This window comes from Protopterus annectens, chromosome 1.part0, assembly GCF_019279795.1.
Source record: "Protopterus annectens isolate FY-2018-M chromosome 1.part0, PAN1.0, whole genome shotgun sequence".
Classification (NCBI taxonomy): Eukaryota; Metazoa; Chordata; order Ceratodontiformes; family Protopteridae; genus Protopterus; species Protopterus annectens.
In genome coordinates this window covers 397058362-397074071 of record NC_056725.1, presented here as the reverse complement: position 1 = coordinate 397074071, position 15710 = coordinate 397058362, and positions in this window count along the sequence as shown.

Genomic DNA, 15710 nt, shown 5'->3' with positions numbered 1-15710 from the left:
AAGTATTTCGATTTGCTGGTGTTTCATAGGCAAAGCATACTCATAGCAAAGAGTTAATAAATTATTTCAATTAATCATACACACACACGCACACGCACATGCACGCACACACACACACACACACACACACACATTACCTGTCTCCCGGTGATATTTCACATGGCCTCATTTTAAGCTCCACACTACACAATAAATCCACAGTACTCGGCTATCCATGACTACTCCCACACATAAAAACTGTATGTTTATCTTTTCTTTAATGTGTTTTGATCTTCCAAAACACAGACAAATTAATATTCCTTCCTCAAATTACATTTGTTTTCTTTCACAGTAAGCTAGGGCAACTAGAGTCCACGTCCTAATTTCCTGGATTACTTCCTTGCATGCAATTTCCTTCTGTGATGATCTACTACTTTCATTAGTCTTCTGGCAGCCTTATATATCTGTTTGTTTTTCAATTCTGCATTTGTTATTAATTTAGATTTGGTGACCAGAAATGTTCACCTGGGCAGTGTCCCTGAGGAAGACCTACAGGATATGCTGCTACATAAAATTAAATATAATACGATTAAGTACAGTAATTAATCATTTATGGAGCATGTTTGATTCAGGGTGCATTATAAAGAAGAATGACTAAAAAAAGAATAAGCAGAAGTGGACTACTGGTCAATTAGCCATAGACAACATGAGTTAGGTTACTAAATTTTGTCATAAAAGGCCTAACACAGGATTAGATAAATACAAAAATATAGGATTAAATGACAATATGCATTTTAAGCATCAAAGAGAAGGATGAATCAGTAACAATTACTGTTGAAAATCACTGGTTTCTACATTATTATCAGCTACAATGTATATACATTATAACATGAGTATGTTTAAAATTTAGCCCCAGAAACATACTTGCATCTGAAGTACCTAGTTATTAGCATATCCTACAAATACAGGCCATAGAGTTTTAAAAATAAATAAAAACACCAAGGTTGTGGTTTTCTGCACACATTCTAAAAGCTTTTATAGAAAAGACTGGAAGGTTTCATCAAGTAATCTTCCATGTTACCCATGTTTGCTGGCCCTGATTTCTTCAGTGCACATGGAGCATTACTACTACAGATCTTTGCATTGTCAGTGCCCTGCTTTTCCCATCACTAAATGACCATAACAGATATGTAGACCCTGCTCTCTCAGACTTCCAAGTCTATACATTGCCTGCAAATCTGAAAATGTGTGTGTGTGTGTGTGTGTGTGTGTGTGTGTGTGTGTGTGTGTGTGTGTGTGTGTGTGTGTGTGTGTGTGTTTGAGCATGTAGGTGTATATGCATTTGTAGTTCCATGCATTTTGCATTTTTTGTATGTGCACGTGAGTGTGTGTGAGCTAGAGCACACATTTGTATGTGTGCAATCCTCTGTGTGTGTGCGTGTGTGTGTGTGTGTGTGTGTGTGTGTGTGTGTGTGTGTGTGTGTTTGAGCATGCAAGTGTGTATACATTTGTAGTTGCATGCATTTTGCATTTTTTTGTATGTACACGTGTGTGTGTGAGCTAGAGCATACATTTGTATGTGTGCATTCCAATGTGTGTGTGTGTGTGTGTGTGTGTGTGTGTGTGTGTGTGTGTGTGTGTGTGTGTGTGTGTGTGTGTGTATGGTGATCCCGGCTCATGGACTGTAATTTAGCAGTCTAAACTTCAGTGCTTCCTGAATCTCAGATCTGGAAGTTAGTCAGTGTTTATGCACAATCCACAACACCCAAAAGTGACATGTTGGATGCATTTTACATAGTCTGTGTCTGTCTGAATTGGCACTTCTAATGCTCCTTTACAGCAGACTGCTCCAGAGACATGGCATCTGACCACTATGCCTATTGTGGACAGCAATGGCAGATAGCAGATGCAGGACATTTTGTTACATACAGTTTTGTACATTACTGATCACCACTTGTAGTGTTATCAATCATTTTTCTAAATATTACATGCCAGCAGTGTGATGTGTATTTGTTTTCCTCCTTTCATGTCAGCAGAAAAGCTGACATTGCTGGTATTTTTCCATCATACTAAGGCAGTATTGCAGGCAGAGTACGGTAAAGTGGCAGCTGTCCCAGGTACAAGTTGTTTGGAGACACAATAGGCATCTCAATAGAGTTGGAATGAAGCACTAATGCAGATCCTGAATTAATTTAAGCAGGTATGATTGATATTGCTGTAGCTTAAATCAATGACTTAGGTGATAGTATCTGCAGCAAGGAGTAAGGAGAATTTCCATGCTCCATGTTACAGTTCTGCAGTTCCAATGATTGCTTTGGTTCTCAGCTTTGCCTGAGGAGTATGTCAGTCTGAGAAATTCCCATGTCTGAAAATGAGCTGGGTTTAGCTCTGTGCTATAGTGTGTGGAACCTGCTACTGTTAGAGATTTGTGGATAAAGAGTCATCTTTCTGACAGTTTGGAGCAACATCTTTTAAGACAGAAGAGCATGGAGAACATGACACACAAACTCACCTGTTCTACGAGCCTATTGATGATGAAAACACTACTGATTTAATGTTATCACAGATAGACTGACAGTGGTGACATTGATGATAGGGATACAAATTTGTTAACAGTTGATCAGGAAACCATCATTGCTCACTGTAGAAACATAGACAATAATGTAATTGCATCAACCCCTTCATGTAGCTGGATATACTGTCAACCACAAGATACCCAAATAAGGGAAGGTACACAGTTACAACACATGCAACTATGAATGGTGGACAGTATGAGCCAGTCATGGAAAGCACGTGCATAACCTATTGTAAATTTTAGTGTCATAGATGGTATCTGGTCACCGTGTTGACAGAGACATGGCTGTGTGCAGACCAGGCAGTAAGCAGACTATGCTCCATTAAAGGGCAGTACTTTATAGTTGTGCAATATGGGCTCATATGGGGTCCATGCATCTCCATTACTCTCATCTGCTGATATAGTGTAAATTATTACAGTAGACTCATATGGCTCCACCACTAGTGATCAGAGCTCTTTGTCTTATTTATTTATTTTTTTCATTTACCTTGACATTAAGAGAGACAGATTAAGCTAATCCATTGTGTTTATCAAGTGCCTTAACATTCTACCTGTTACCATCTCTACTTTTTATTTTCTCTTTCTCCAGCATGTCCTCTTGAATGCCTCAGTGGATTCCATCTCCACTACTCATGTTGGCTGTCCATTCTATGGGTCCACTACCAACTCTGTGAAAATGTGTTTGGAGATCTAGGAAGTAACTAGCTCCTACAATCTGCTGCCAGTGTCCCTTTCTTCCACTACTGCCCTTCCTGTTTAGAATGACCCACTTACATCTCCCTGACATGATCTTGTGTATTATCTCATATACACTGCTTTTTTGTGACGCTTGAGTGAGAGAGATAGAGAGAGAATAACTATAGCTCCTCTAGAATTTGATCATATTACTTCCCCTATAACCCACAGGTCTTTCTGATAGCTTTCCAATGGATTCCTTCCAGCCTGTTGATTTTTTATTTATATGACTTCAAGAACTGGAGTTACAATAAAATCGCCAAGTTTGCAAAAAACTCCACCTTTAGAACCCAGGCTCTAAGGGAACTGCAATGGCTGGTACTTCCCCAGCTACTAACCTATCACCAATTAGTCATTGCCTACAATGTGGTAACACATCCAGAAAAAACCTCTGCACTAGGCCAACTTATCACCCACTATAATACAAATCGTCCACCCCGATCTTCCGACAAACCTCTTGTCTGTATCTCTAGGGCTAGCAATACTCCAGGAAAAGCACTGTTCTCCCACTCCATAGCTAGAACTTGGAATAATCTCCCTCCTGCTCAGATTTCTACCCCTACCGCTTCTCACTTTAAAATCTCACTTAGAACACACTTAAAGAATAAGTGGCTATGCCCATGTATTACATAAGTTCTCAAATTATTCCACTTAAATACCTCACTTCCTAATATACCTACTGTAATATATATATTACAGTCTAGGTCTTCTAATGCTGATTTAATTTGTATACTTATTCTGTTATTAACCATATATAACTATTTTCCCTGTGTGTGTGTGTGTATATATATATATATATATATATATATATATATATATATATATATATGTCTTGTTATGTCTTCTGCTGTATACTGTATTTTAACATATTATTTGAAAATTCTCTGTATACTTTATTTTAACATTGTGTGGAGCTTTTCTCCCCAGGCCTCCGCTGAAAATAGACCTGTGTCCAGTTGGACCATCCTGGTTAACAAATGTAAAATAAAAAAAAACAAATAAAATAACTGCCCAAAGCACTCAAAATGTATCCAGACCAAGGTTCTTTATAGTGTAAACATTACTTCTTTCTTTCTGTAGTCTATCCTACCCTGATGGTACACCATAGCAGTCTATTTGCTGCTGTAACTGATCTCTCACTCTGCTGTCTGTAGCCCAATTCAAGTGTGATCAACACTCCCCTTTTTGTTTCTATTACCGTCAAGTTGTGTTCTGCATGCAATTTAATTCTGGTTTAATTTGTCCAAGTTTTCTAGCTTTCTAATACCATGATGGGAATGGACGTCATTCCTAAGTCAAAGTATGATTAAAATTAATTTCAGTCTTTGATGTTAGCCAGAAGTGCTCTTTACAGCACCCACAATGTGCCCAGAACTGACTCCTTCTGCAATTCATATGGAGTTACCTATACCTGTATCGGTAACATATCTAAGTACGACTGTAATTTTTTTTATGAGACCCATTGATCCTATTACTGTTAAAAATGTCTGGGTAGCCTTCTTCCATGTTGCCCTTGTTTCTGCCTGAAAATCCTGGTATTTTATGACTTTTTATTTCTGTACTTAAGACACTGTAGTTACTGAGTGTAGCAATTTCAAAGATCAATGCTACTTTTGTTTTCTTTTCATGGACTAATATATATGTTTTTCTTGCATTTATTTTTGAACTGTTGGTAATGGGTGATAAACATCAATTTCTATAATGCTTTGTGGCTCATATTCCCAGTGTTTTTCAGCTTCTTCTATGCCATAATATTTGCACTATCCCCAGTGCAACAGTCTTACCACATTATTATGTCTTTCAGTATAAGTTATTCTGCCATTAACATGAAGGTCTATAGGTTCATTGATGTGTACTAAGCTAACAATCACAACAGTCTTTTTAAGGTTTGCCTGTATCCCAAATCTCTGACAAGTTCTGGTACACTTGATAAGTGTAGGCAGGGGCACGGGAGAGGAAACATTTAGAAGCAGTGACCTGGGAGACTGTCCAAGTTACACTTGAATTGGGTTAAGGAGGAACTCTGCTTCACATGGACGGGGACTCTGTTCCAGAGATGGGGTAGTCTCTGGGATAAATAACTGTCTCTTCAGCAGGCCCTATTTATACCACAGGCAAAATTTAAGTCTTTAGAATGGTTAATTCTGGTGCTGTTTGTTTAGCAAATATGCAGAAGGCCCAGCAGACTGGGGTTTGACGTTACCTTGTATACCAGGCATATATCTCAAATCAACAGCCTATAGGAGACGGAATACTGGGATAGGGCTTTGAGGCGGTCTGCATAAGACATGTTATTTATGCCCTCTATTCTTTTAGAGAGGAACCTCTGTGGATGCTTCAGTTGTTAGATGTCTGGTTAGATAACTATCAAAAGGGGCATTGTACTCAATGATATGTCTGATGAATGCTGAATACAGTGGAAAAATGACATCCTTGGACCTAGATGCCATACCTTTGTTCATACCTCTTAACCTCCTAGAGCAAGAATCTGGACAAAGCCATTAATAAAAGTGGGACAAAGACCCAAAAATAGGGACACTTTTTAAAATATTGCACTTACAAACTTAGAAAGTTGATAGAATAACAGGTTTTGCATTAGCATGAGTTTTCTGAAGGGTATGAAGTCTAAAACTCAAATGTCTGTCATTATTTTCTAACTTCAGTCTTTAAAGATTTGACACTAATTTGAAGGAAAGCCACAATTTTTTGAAAAACACACAAAAAAAGAGAGGCAAAAATCTGGGCATTCTGGGAAAATCTGTACAGTTGACAGGTATGTGCTTTGTTTATAAGTTCCACAGACATAGAATGATTTCCTCACTAACATAGAAACATGATGTCTATGTGAGTCCCCATGTCCCTGACTACTGTGTTGACTCTTAGGGGTGATTTGTCAATATGACAGTTACCAGGGATGGATGACTTCCCAAAGGATACTATTATGCATCTCTTGGCATTTATTTTTAGTCCATGACTCTGACACCAGTTATTTGTCTGTGTCAGTTCTTCTTGGATTAAAATATAGCATTTTTTCAATATATATACCTAAATCCCTAATGAGTACATCAATTCTGAGGGGAGTATGTTTGATATTGTATGAACAAAGGATGCTCGATTTCCCTAAAATATGAACAGTACATTGCTTATCTCTCAGCATGAACCCCTGGTAATTACACAAGATAACAAAATGTAGAGAAAAAAAAAACATTGTAAACTTGCATTAAGACTGGTTAAATATGAAAAGGTAAAAATAGAAGTAAATCCAACTAGTCAACTACAGCAGTTGCTGTATAAAATCATGTATTTTATTCAAAGAAGGAAAATAAAACCATAAATGTAAAGCTAAAACACAGATAAACTCTTTCATGCCTATCTAAACAGGCACGTCATCAGATCTAAAGACTGTTGCACACAAATCATCTTTTATTAAATACAGTTACCTCACCAAGTCACATGATCTAAGAATTGGTCTTAAAGGGACAGTTCCATTAAGTCTCTTTCTACCATCTGCATGTAATTCTAGAATCCACTTCATCTCTTTGCATTCTGTTTTATTCCTTAGATCACCTTTTTTATTGGACATATACTTTAAGTTGCAGTTAATCCACTTCTTCCAACTGACTGCATTTCAATGAGGTTGACTATGAAAGATTTACAGAAGCACCAGGAAATGATTATGCTGATTTCATGTCAGAGGCATGGAGAATGACCTATACAGATACAAATGGATGTAGTGGCAATGACTTCACTTGGAATCATGCCTCTTTCATAAAGTGATTCCCAGAGGTTTAAGAGTACTAAGGATGCCTACTTATGGAAACACCTGTCCTGAACTCTTGAGTAAATGGCAATCACTCAACCTAGGATGCAGCTTCAAATATATTCAACTGCTGATTGATTTTTTTCATTCTATGGAGGACTCTCTCATGTAGGAGATTGTAAAGGTAAGGGCGAAAGTTGATATTTTCTGTCTTCTGAGATTTATAAGTATAAAATTGATGCTATGTTTACTGATTTAACTTCATATGGGAAATGTTTACAATTAGTTAAATGTAAAAAATTAGCAAGAGATCAGGGAGATTTTCATGAGGGAGAATATTCTCTTGGCCAAGAAATAGACAAAGAGGGCAACAAAGTGTTCCTACATGAAACAAAAATGTTAAAAGTGATGAACTGACTGTGCCTCAAACAACCTCTGTTAGAACTGAGAACTTGGTTTCTGTAAACACTATCTGTAATATGCCTTCTGTGTCAGCTCCTATTAATATTGTGTCGACCCCACTGACTGTGGCACTAATGGGCAGGAAGGTGATATGTGACCAACTGCGTCTACTAACAATGCTTTAACAATCAATTCAGAAGGTACATGTACTGCTTCTGCAATGAACTCACATACTGAGCTGTTGAGCTCTAATGCTGTTTTTTTTTGCTGCACCTTTTTTTACACCTACAATTGCTGCAACTTCAAATAGACAAAAGGACAGCTGTGAGAGGGCGCTCTATGAGCAGAAAATGGCAAGGTATAAAAAGATCACAGAAAACAGGGCAGCTCAATGGCCACACAGGTAAAAACTGCACTCTACAAAGCTAAGAATGCAGCTAAGAATACATCATCCATGGGATCAGATGACATCCTGGGCTATGTACTACATGAACTAAAAAATGAACTAGCACCTCACCTAAGTGTCATGTTTAATCATAGCCTCACCTCAGGCTTCATGTCTATGGAGTGGTGTACAGCTAAAGTAATCCAACTCCACAAGGGGGGGGATCTACCTTGGATCCTGGGAACTACTGCCCCATCAGTCGGACAAGCCTGATCTGCAAAGCCATGGAATGTATTATCATGGAACTTATAAACAAAGACATTGGTAACCTTCAAACACTGGACCCCACCCATTTTGGGTTCGTGAAGGGCCAATCTTGTCTCTTGAACCTGATTGACTTCTTCGAATCAGTCTTCAGAGCTGTCAACAAGGGTAAGGTGGTCCACACAACCTATTTGAACCTCGCCATTGCCTTTGACACCATCCTCCACTCTGGAATCATAGATAAACTTACTAAGTTGGGCATTAATCCCTACATCACTGAATAGGTTGTCAACTGGCTTACTGACAGAATCCAGACTGTAAAAGTAGCAGACTCCATATCCAGCGCCAGACAACTGACAAGTGGAGTACCTCAGAGTTCAGTCCTGGGACCGCTCTTGTTTGGCATCTACTTCTCTGAAGTACAGGCCAACACTAAGGGACTCTGGCTAACAAAGTTTGCAGATGACTGCAAACTGGGAGCTATTATTGAATCCCCAAATTATGTGGATATTCTACAAAAGGGCCTTACAGAAACAGATACTTGGTGCTAGGGGCATGGGCTAAAGCTCAATGGCAAGAAATGTATAGTTATCCCCTTTGGGAAAAAACATGTACCTGTGAATTACCACATAGGTGGCAGTAAACTAAACACTGAAAGTGTGATAAGAGACTTGGGGACACAGGTGGACAGTGGTCTAACCTTTGATAACCACATCACCACAACAGTCAGGAAATCCTTCTATGTGGCATAACTCATCACTAAGGGCTTTTCATCCAGAAAAAAGGAGGTCATTGTCCCACTGTACTCACCCCTCATTAGACCCATTATAGAATACAATGCCTCATTTGGTACGTACCTCTCAAGACATCTGCAACAACTGGAAAGGCCACAGAAATACCTCTCTAAAAGAATTACAGGCCTAAAGCAGATGCCCTATGCTGACCGTCTAAAAAAACTCCAGCTATACTCTGTCGCATATCGTCTACTCAGAGGTGATCTCTGCTTAACATACAAGGCCATGTCAATCCCAGAGCTGTTGGACATGCTACACTTAAAGAAATCCCAATCCCTCAGAGCCACATACTTCAGGGATCTAAACCTTGTCATCACAATGAACAAAGCATGCTGGAGGGATAGGTTTCTAACCCAGAGACTCCTCAGACTCTGGAATAAATTGCCCATATATGTCAAGCAGAGCGCCTCTTTGGCCCTCTTCAAAAGGAAGCTTGACAATTTGATGGGAGATAGGAAATTTACCCCGGGGATCATGTCAGTCACCCTGGTAGACAGGGGTCCAGGGAAGTAAATATTGTGGGAAGAAATAGCCATGAAATTGTTATGGATAGGCTTGTATCGGCCCTAGGGCTGATAGCCTAGTACCAACCTATGAACCTATGGATCTTCAGAGAAAGGTGTCCCGGACCTAGTTGTTAATATTTCTTCTTTTGAATTGACTAAGAAACAAGTGAGTGTCCGGACCAAAGGTTTGTCCTTTGTACCTGCCAGAGGCTCCGTTTTGTATGATGTTCTCACAGGCTTTAATCTTTTTGTAAGGAATATTGCTTTAAGATTAATGTATGGCAATGGAACTGTACAACCTATTAATGTGTTTAGAATACCTAGTCAGTTTATTCCTCCCTATCCAGCATTAGTGGAAGCATTTAGTACAATCTGTGAGTATGAAATACATGAGGCTTTGATGAGCAAACACAGGAGATGTTTTTATAACTTTAGTCATTTTGAGTATGATGTTTTATGTCAGCTGATTACCACAGATTTACTTATAGTGCATCCTGCTAATTAAGGAGGTGCAGTGGTATTGATGGAAATGGGTAAATACTTGGTAAGCATGGAGGCTTTTTTAAGTGATACTTTGACTTATGCTGAATGTGCCAGCTAAGAGGTGGATACTTACATTAATAGGGTGGGCTCTGACTTATATGACTTGTTAATGGATGGCATCCTGGATAAAACCCTTTATGAGTATTTTTTAGAGGAATACCCTACAACCCCTATCATTTATGGGCTACCTAAAGTGCACAAGTCTAGAGTAGCCCCACCTATGAGACCTATAATCTCTGGTAGGGGCTGGGTGACAGAACCTCTGTCCATATACACTGAAAAAATGTTACATCCAGTACTGGACAAAGAGGGTAGAGTTTTAATAGGCACTAAGCATTTTTTGACAAGTTTATATGAATGGTGTAGTGATTCACATATTAAGAATTGTGTACTGGTAACTATGGATGTCACATCACTCTTCACTGTTATCCCTAATGAAGTAGGCATATAATGTGTTAAGTTGTCCTTGCTGAAATGTTCAGGATATAATACTGATAAGATAGAGCTTGTCTGCTCACTTCTTGACAATAATGTGTTTATATTTAATGATAAGCTATATCATCAGCAGATTGGGGTTACGATGGGCACCATATGCACCAACAGCTCTGCAAATATGATATTGATGTACTGGGAATCCCTCTACATATTCAGTCAAGGTAATTTCTTTCTTAAGTTTATTCCTTTTTATGTATGGTTTGTTGATGATGTGTTTTTTGTTTGGTCAGGCACTATGGAAACTTTACCTGAATTTGTTGAGTACTTATATTCTACAACTAGTTTTCTGAGATTTACACAGACCTCTTCTTTTACATCTATTGATTTCCTGGATGTGCATGCAAGAATTACTGAAAATGGGATAGCTACCAAATTATATAAGAAAGAGTGTAGTAAGAGTAAAGTTTTACATAGTAACAGCATGCATCTAAAACATGTACACACCAATGTGCTAAAAGGACAGTTCTACAGACATGCTTGTTTAAGTGCTGATGATAGTACTAAGTATGAATCATTTAAGAACCTTAAAAGTGACTTATATATAGAGGCTACCATGATGTGGAGGTTCAGGCTGCCTGTGATGAGGTCCTCCAACACAGGAGGGATATTGCTAAACCTTACTTCTCTGAGAGAGTACTGAACAGTGAAAGAAAGATCTCTGATGCAAGAGGCTCTGACTTAAGAATTTGCATGACTTTTTCTATGTATGAACTATCTACAATATTATTAGGAAAAATGGCAACTATTTGTATCTGATAAGTATAGGTCAGTACTTGGTAATGCACACAAGTTTTGCTATAAGAGCAATAAATCTTTAAAACAGTTCCTGTGTTATAAATGTACTAATAAGAAGGTTTCTGTCTCTGATAAATGTGATACATTTCCATGTAGAGACTGCAACATGTGCAACTATATTCATAGCTGTGATTCCTATGTATATTCAGTGAGTAAGAAGAGTTATGTCTTTTGTTTTTATGCAAATTGCAGAAGTCAAAATCTAGTATATTTGCAGTTCTGTGTGAAATGTATATCCTACTATGCAGGTAAGACAAACAGATGTCTGAATGACAGAATTAGAGAACATTTAAATGACATCAGGAAGACTAGTGTTTGTAATTCATTGTATAAACATTTTCAAGAGAATGACACCAGTCATACTTTTAAGTTTTTAGTTTTGAAATTATTTACACCTAGCAATAGAAAAGGTGATCTAAGGAATAAAACAGAATGTAAAGAGATGAAGTGGATTCTAGAATTACATGCAGATGGTAGGAAGAGACTTAATGGAACTGTCCCTTTAAGACTGAGTCTTAGATCTCGTGACTTGATGAGGTAACTGTGTTTAAAAGATGGTTTGTTTGTAACAGTATTAAGATCTTATGAAGCACCTGTTTAGAAAGGCTTGAAAGCACTTATCTGTGTTTTAGTCTTGCTGTTATAGGTTCATAGGTGTGTACTAGGCTAATGGCCCTGGAGCCTTTACAAGCCTAGCCCATAGGATTACCCTGGCATTGTACCACCCGACCTTAGTATACAGTGTTTCTGTCGAGTAAAGCCACTGGAGTGATCCCTGGGGTGAATTTTCTATTTCACATTCACTCATCAAGATTTCTCTTGAAAAGGGCCAGTGAGGTGCTCTGCTTGACATGTATGGGAAGTATATTCAATAGCATGGGCGGTCTCTGGGTTTTGAACCTGTCCCTCCAGCATGTTCTGTTGATTGTGGTAATGAGGTTGAGGTCTCTGGAGCATGTGGTGAGGAGGGATTGGGATTTCTTCAGATGTAGCATTTCTAACAGAGCTGGGTCAGACATGGCTTTGTAAGTCAAGCAGAAAGCATCTCTAAGTAGGAGATATGAGACAGAGAATAGTTGGAGTTTTTTTAATCTGTCCATATAGGACAAATGTTTAAGGCCTAGGATCCTTTTTGTGAGGTACGTTTGTGGCCTCTCCAGTTGTTGCAGGTGTTTAGTGAGGTACATGCCAAATGGAGCACTGTACTCAATGATTGACCTAATAAGGGAAGAGTAGAGGGAGACAATGACCTCTTTCTTCCTGGCTACAAAACCCTTAGTAATAAGATGTGCCATGTAGAAGGACTTTCTGACAACAGTGGCAATGTGGTGGTCAAAATATTGTTTGCTGTCAACCTGTGTTCCCAAATCTCTTATAATCTGTGTTCAGTGGACTACCATTGATGTGATAATTCATGGGAACCAGTTTTTTTCCTCAAAGGGGTTGATGACACATTGAGCTTAATGCCATGGTTCTTACACCAGTCATTGGTCTCAGTGAGGCCTTTCTGTAGGATGTCAGCATCACTTGGGGAGTTAATAATAGCTCCCAACTTGCAATCGTCTGTGTTGGCCTGGACTTCAGAGAAGTAAATACCAAACAGTAGAATACCTAAAACCAAACCCTGTGGGACTCCACTTGTGACTGGTCAGTAGTCTGACTTGGATTCAGCTACTTTCACACTGTGGGTTCTATCTATGAGCCAGTTTGCAACCCACCTAGTGATATAGGGGTTGATGCCTAGCTTAGTGAGTTTTTCTATGATTTCTGAGTGGGGAATGGTATTCAAGGCCTTTCCCAGATCAAGGTAGGCTGTATGAACCACCTTGCCTTCATCTACAGGTCAGGTGACTGACTCAAAGAAGTTGACCAAGCTGAGCAGGTATAATCTACTGTTCACAAAACCAAACTGTGTGGGATCTAGAGTTTGGAGATTCCCTATATCCTTGTTTATCAGGTCCATGATGATGCGTTCCAAAGCATTGCATATCAGACTCATCAGGCTAATGAGGCGATAGTTCCCAGGGTCTGTAGTCACTCCTCCTTTGTGGAGAGGAATGACTGTAGCAGTGCACCATTCAGTAGGGACAAAGCCTGAGGTGAGGCTGTGATTGAACAGGACACACAGGTGAGGTACCAGTTCACTCTCTAGTTCATGTAGAACACAACCAGGGATATTATCAGGTCCCAGAGAATCTGTATTCTTGGCCTTGGACAGTGCTGTTTTAACCTATGCAGTAGTAATACTGGGTGCCTGACAATCTACTGGTATTGTGACTGGTCCCTTGTGCGGGGGTGGGGTGGGGTGGGTAAAGTTGGCACTGAATCCGTCGGCCAATATATCGGCAATATCTGTTGGCTTGGTATAGGAGGTACCATTGTGCAGTAACTCAGAGCAAATCTGGGTATTGCCATGGAGATTCTTTACATAACTATAGAAGGTCTTGTGGTTGTCTTTACTATCTGCTGCAATTCTGTTTTCATAGGTAGCATTAGAGGATTTGATGAAGGGATTTCGACTTTTTGTTGAGGCTGATAAGGGAGTTTTTCCAGTTTTGGGACTTCACCTTATTCTGCATCAGTTTCCTCCTTCTGTTATAGAGTTTGTTTATGGCAGGGGACCACCAGACTGGCTTCCTTTTTTTGGAGGAGAGCATCTTGGTTCTATTGGGTATGGCGAGATCCATGCATTTGTGTACGTATTCGTACAGTGCATTGGTGTATGATTCAGTGGTCATGCAACTGATCTCCATTTGCATGGGTGCAGCGAAGTTAACCACCTCTGTTTTTAGGAGCCCAAATGTAGCTTTGGAGAAGTTTTTCATGGTGGTTATCTTTGTGGGGGGGGGGGGGTCCAAGGTGATTATTTTGTGGTCGGATCTAACCAGGAAGGAGTTGACTATTGGTATAGAGCAACAGTTGCTCATGTTAGTAATGACCAGGTCAAGGATGTTGCTACCTCTAGTGGGGGTAAAAATCGTGCTGGCCCAGGGCTTTGGAATTAATGAGTTCCAGGAAACGTTGGGCAAGTGTATTGGTACATGAGCAGTTTTCCCAGTTTATGGAGGGGTAGTTGAAGTCACCCAGTATGAGAGTGTTAGGTTGGACCTTAATATTCTCCAGGGTGCTTATGAACATGGACTGTGAGTCTTGGGACATGGTTGGAGGTCTATAGCAGGCTACGACCTGAATCCCTATCTTACCCAATGTTAGCTGCACCTGAAGCATCTTACATGCATTATGTTGGGCTACCAGTCTGGAGGTGTGCGCATCCTTTATGAATATGGAAACACCATCGCCTTTGGAGCTTCGGTCCAAGTTCTGAGGCTGAAAGGTGTGGAATTAGTTATAGCCTGGTAGTGCAGGGGTGCTTTCTGCTGCCTCGAACCAGGTCTGTGTTATGGCACAAATGATGATGTTCTCCATTTTGAGGAGTGCTTCGACTGAGTGCATTTTGAGATTTAGACTTTTAGCGTTGAGCAACATGACCCTCAGATTGCATTTCTTTGTAGCTGTTATGATGGTAATTTGGTCTTTGGAACACCACCTAAAAAAGGCACTATAGGGGTGGCAAGAGCCTTGGCCAGTATCCGGAAGTCCAGGGGTGACAGATGCAGGCCATCTCTGGCAAAGCACTGAGGTGTGTCAATCATGTCACCCCAGGCAGACAGATACTGGATCTCCTTAGAATGATATCAGAAACTTAGCCAATTGTTGAAATCAATCATTTTCTGCTTGCACTGTGATATAATTCTGGGTGATAGTAAGGGATAGGGTCATACCTGCCTGGGCTACACAATCTGATAGCTCCTCCATGTCTCTTTTCATGTAGTCCAGGGAGGTATGTCTCAGATCATTTACACCCACATGTACAATGACAGAGTTATATTTGTACCTGTTGTTGAGGGACCTGAGTGTGTGCATTATGTGGTGGATCCTAGTGCCTGATAGGCAGCTGACTATTACTTTCTCCTTATTCAACCTAGTGAGTGGGACATCAGTGTGCCTCACTATTGAGTCACCTATGACTAGTGTGTTGGGCATGCTATTTTGCCTTAGGTGCTTTGGTTGAGTGACACACTGTTTAGGAGAGTCATGTGTCTCGTGATTAGTGTTGTGTTGTGGTGGTTGAGTCTGTTTCTGCCTTGGAGGTCTCTGCTGTTTGGGTAGACTTTTATTGAGAGCCTCCACAAAGGTGGGTGTGCAGTTTGTGTTTTTTTTGTAAAGGCAGTGCTGGTGTGTGTTTTGGAGGGTTATGTGTTCCATGTGGTGTGGTGCAAGTGTTGACCTTCTCCTCTTGAACAGCTATTCTGGTCATGGCTGGAGAGTGTGTGGCTTCCAATTTGGATATATAAATGCATCTCTCGCAAGTCTGAGTGGTGGGAGGTAAGAGAAGAGGACTGTCAGTGTACATGAGGCAGTTGCTACATTGCCTCAGGATGCCCAAGTTCACCAGGTTAATAGGAGAAAGCACAAG